Genomic DNA, 5000 nt, shown 5'->3' on the forward strand with positions numbered 1-5000 from the left:
TGACGTTCAGAAGGTAATCAATAACTGATAAGGAGTTTTGGTTTACCAAATGTTAAAAGCATTAGATTTCCTTATCTTTTTTTATTCGGAAAAGTTTTACGTAAGAGTCGCACTAAAAGGAAAAGTTTTACATGAGAGGTGATTATTCTTTTTAAAAGCATAATGGCCAAAAACAGTTTTCTGGAAGATACAAAATCCAGTTGCATAGCTCACACCGGTAAGCTGGAATAGAGATATGGCACAGAAAAATAAGATAAAAGAATGAGCAAGGACCCAGTGCCTTTTCTGGTGATAATACTAAAGAGTGAAAAGACACCTATGTCTTTTTTTGATGATAAAAGTAAGGAGTGAAGAGACATTTATGTCCATTTCTGATGATAAAAATAAGTGAGCACCCCATCCCGTGGCTTTCCTGATGATAAAAGTAAGGAGTAAGCAGACATCTATTGCCTTTTCTGGTGATAAAATTATGGAAAGAGTAAACCATCTAGTGGCGTTTCTAATGATAAAAGTAAGGATTAAGCAGGCATCTAGTGCCTTTTCTGGTGATAAAAGTAAAGAATGAACAAACTATCAAGTGGCTTTTCTGGTGATAAAAGTAAGAAGTCGGCAGAACATTTAGTGGCTTTTCTGATCATAATAGTAAGGAGAAAGCAGACATCCATTGCCATTTCTGGTGATGGAAGTATGGAGAAAGCAGACATCCATTGCCTTTTCTGGTGATGTGGTGATGAAAATAAGGAGAAAGCAGACATCCAGTGCTTTTATCTGGTGATGGAAGTAAGGAGAAAGCAGACATCCATTGCCTTTTCTGGTGATGTGGTGATGAAAATAAGGAGAAAGCAGACATCCAGTGCTTTTATCTGGTGATGGAAGTAAGGAGAAAGCAGACATCCATTGCCTTTTCTGGTGATGTGGTGATGAAAATAAGGAGAAAGCAGACATCCAGTGCTTTTATCTGGTGATGGAAGTAAGGAGAAAGCAGACATCCATTGCCTTTTCTGGTGATGTGGTGATGAAAATAAGGAGAAAGCAGACATCCAGTGCTTTTATCTGGTGATGGAAGTAAGGAGAAAGCAGACATCCATTGCCTTTTCCGGTGATGAAAGTAAGGAGAAGGCAGACATCCAGTGCCTTTTCTGGTGATGAAAGTAAGGAGAAAGTAGACATCCAGTGCCTTTTCTGGTGATGAAAGTAAGGAGAAAGCAGACATCCAGTGCCTTTTCTGGTGATGAAAGTAAGGAGAAAGCAGACATCCTGTGCCTTTATTGGTGGTGAAAGAAAAGGAGAAAAGCAGACATCTAGCGGCTTTTCTGGTGATGAAAATAAGAGAAAGCAGGCATCAAGTGACCTTTCTGGTAATGAGAGTAAGTAGAAAGCATATATCCAGTGCCTTTTCTGGTGATAAAAGTAAGGAGTAAGCAGACATCCAGTGGCTCTCCTGGTGATGAAAGTAAGAGATAAGCAGATATCAAGTGGCTGTTCTGGTGATGAAAATAAGAGAAAGCATATATCCAGTGCCTTTTCTGGTGATAAAAGTAAGGAGTAAGCAGACATCCAGTGGCTCTGCTGGTGATGAAAGTAAGGGAAAAGCGGATATTAAGTGGCTGTTCTGGTGATGAAAGTAAGGAGTGAGCATACATCAAATGGCTTTTCTTATGGTAAAAGTAAGGAGAAAGCAGAATTCCAGTGCCTTTTCTGGTGATGAAACTAAGGGGAAAGCAAACATCAAGTCGCGTGTCTTATGATAAAGGTAAGAAGAAAGCAGACATCGAGTGTCTTTTCTTATGATGAAAGTATGGAGAAAGCAGACATCGAGTGACTTTTTGGTGATGAAAGTAAGGAGTGAACATTCATTTATTATTTTTTTCTGATAATAAAGGTAAGGAGTGAGCAGACATACATTGCCTTTTCTGATGATGAAAGTAAGAGGAAATTAGGTATCCAGTGTATTTTCTGATAATGGAAGTAAGGAGACAACAGACATCCAGTGCCTTTTCTGATGATAAAAGTAAAGAGAAAACAGACATCAAGTGGCTTTTCTTATGATAAAAGTAAGGAGAAAGTAGACATCCCGTGCCTATTCTGATGATAAAAGTAAGGAGAAAACAGTCATCAGGTGGCTTTTCTTATGATAGAAGTAAGGAGCAAGCAGACATCCAGTAGCTTTTCTGGCGAGGAAAGTAAGGAAAAGGCAGATATGGAGTGGCTTTTCTGGTGATGAAAGTAAGGAGTGAACATGCAGCTATTGCCTTTTCTGATAATAAAAGTAAGGAGTAAGTAGAGACATCCAGTGCCTTTTCTGATGATAAAAGTAGGAGGAAATTAGACATCCAGTGCCTTTTCTGATGATAAAAGTAGGAGGAAATTAGACATCCAGTGCCTTTTCTGATGATAAAAGTAGGAGGAAATTAGACATCCAGTGCCTTTTCTGATGATAAAAATAGGAGGAAATTAGACATCCAGTGCCTTTTCTGATGATAAAAGTAGGAGGAAATTAGACATCCAGTGCCTTTTCTGCTGATGAAAGTAAGGAGAAAACAGACATCAGGTGGCTTTTCTTATGATAAAAGTAAGGAGAAAGTAGACTTCCAGGGCATTTTCTGGTGATGAAAGTTAGGAGAAAGCAGACATCTGTTGCCTTTTCTGATGATAAAATGAAGGAGTAAGCATACATTTCCCTTTTCTAATGATAAAAGCAAGGAGTAAACAGACATCCAGTGCCTTTTCTGTTGATAAAAGCAAGGAGTAAACAGACATCCAGTGACTTTTCTGGTGATGCAGACATCCATTACCTTATCTGGTGATGAGACTAAGGAGAAAGCAGACAGCCAGTGCCTTTTCTGATGATGAAAGTAAGGAGAAAGAAAACATTCGATGCATTTTCCGGTGATGAAATTAAGGAGAAAGCAGACTATACTGTGTCTTTTCTGATGATAAAAGTTAGGAGAAAGCAGACATCCAGTGCCTTTTCTGGTGATAAAAATAAGGAGAAATCAGACATTTAGTGCCTTTTCTGATACTAAAAAAAAGGAGCAAGCAGACATCTAGTGCCTTTTCTGATGATAAAAGCAGACATCCAGTATCTTTCCTGATAGTAAAAGTAAGGCGTGAGCAGACATCGGGTGCCTTTTCTGATGATAAAAGTATGGAGTAAGCAGAGACATCCAGTGCCTTATCTGATGATAAGTAAGGAGTAAGTAGAGATATCCAGTGCCTTTTCTGGTGATAAAATTAAGGAGTAAGCAGAGTCATCCAGTGCCTTTTCTGATGATAAAAGTAAGGAGTAAGTAGAGATATCCAGTGCCTTTTCTGGTGATAAAATCAAGGAGTAAGCAGAGTCATCCAGTGCCTTTTCTGATGATAAAAGTAAGGAGTAAGCAGAGACATCAGTGCCTTTTCTGATGATAAAAGTAAGGGGGTAAGCAGTCACCCAGTGCCTTTTCTGATGATAAAAGTAAGGAGTAAGCTGAGACATCAGTGCCTTTTCTGATGATAAAAGTAAGGGGTAAGCAGAGTTATCCAGTGCTTTTCTGATGATAAAAGCAAGGAGTAAACAGACATCTAGTGCCTTTTCTGATGATAAAAGCAAGGAGTAAACAGACATCCAGGGCTTTTCCTGATGATAAAATCAAGGAGTAAACAGACATCTAGTGCCTTTTATGATGATAAAAGCAAGGAGTAAACAGACATCTAGTGCCTTTTCTGATGATAAAAGTAAGGAGTAAATAGACATCCAGTGCGTTTTCTGTTGATAAAAGCAAGGAGTAAACAGACATCTAGTGCCTTTTCTGTTGATAAAAGTAAGGAGTAAACAGACATCCAGTGCCTTTTCTGGTGAGAAAAGCAAGGAGTAAACAGACATCTGGTGCCTTTTCTGATGATAAAAGCAAGGAGTAAACAGACATCCAGTGGCTTTTTTGATGATAAAAGGAAGGTGTAAACAGACATCCAGTGCCTTTTTTATGATAAAAGCAAGGAGTAAACAGACATCTAGTGCCTTTTCTGATGATAAAAGCAAGGAGTAAATAGACATCCAGTGCGTTTTCTGTTGATAAAAGCAAGGAGTAAACAGACATCTAGTGCCTTTTCTGTTGATAAAAGTAAGGAGTAAACAGACATCCAGTGCCTTTTCTGGTGATAAAAGCAAGGAGTAAACAGACATCTGGTGCCTTTTCTGATGATAAAAGCAAGGTGTAAACAGACATCCAGTGGCTTTTTTGATGATAAAAGGAAGGTGTAAACAGACATCCAGTGCCTTTTCTGATGATAAATCAAGGAGTAAACAGACAACCAGTGCCTTTTCTGTTGATAAAAGCAAGGAGTAAACAGACATCCAGTGCCTTTTTTTATGATAAAAGCAAGGAGTAAACAGACATCCAGTGCCGTTTCTGATGATAAAAGCAAGGAGTAAACAGACATCCAGTGCCTTTTCTGTTGATAAAAGCAAGGAGTAAACAGACATCCAGTGCCTTTTCTGATGATAAATCAAGGAGTAAACAGACAACCAGTGCCTTTTCTGTTGATAAAAGCAAGGAGTAAACAGACATCCAGTGCCTTTTCTGTTGATAAAAGCAAGGAGTAAACAGACATCCAGTGCCTTTTCTGTTGATAAAATCAAGGAGTAAACAGACATCCAGTGCCTTTTCTGTTGATAAAAGCAAGGAGTAAACAGACATCCAGTGCCTTTTCTGTTGATAAAAGCAAGGAGTAAACAGACATCCAGTGCCTTTTCTGATGATAAAAGCAAGGAGTAAACAGACATCCAGTGCCTTTTCTGATGATAAATCAAGGAGTAAACAGACAACCAGTGCCTTTTCTGTTGATAAAAGCAAGGAGTAAACAGACAACCAGTGCCTTTTCTGTTGATAAAAGCAAGGAGTAAACAGACATCCAGTGCCTTTTCTGTTGATAAAAGCAAGGAGTAAACAGACATCCAGTGCCTTTTCTGATGATAAATCAAGGAGTAAACAGACAACCAGTGCCTTTTCTGTTGATAA

The sequence above is a fragment of the Palaemon carinicauda genome, chromosome 7, assembly GCF_036898095.1.
Source record: "Palaemon carinicauda isolate YSFRI2023 chromosome 7, ASM3689809v2, whole genome shotgun sequence".
Taxonomy (NCBI): domain Eukaryota; kingdom Metazoa; phylum Arthropoda; class Malacostraca; order Decapoda; family Palaemonidae; genus Palaemon; species Palaemon carinicauda.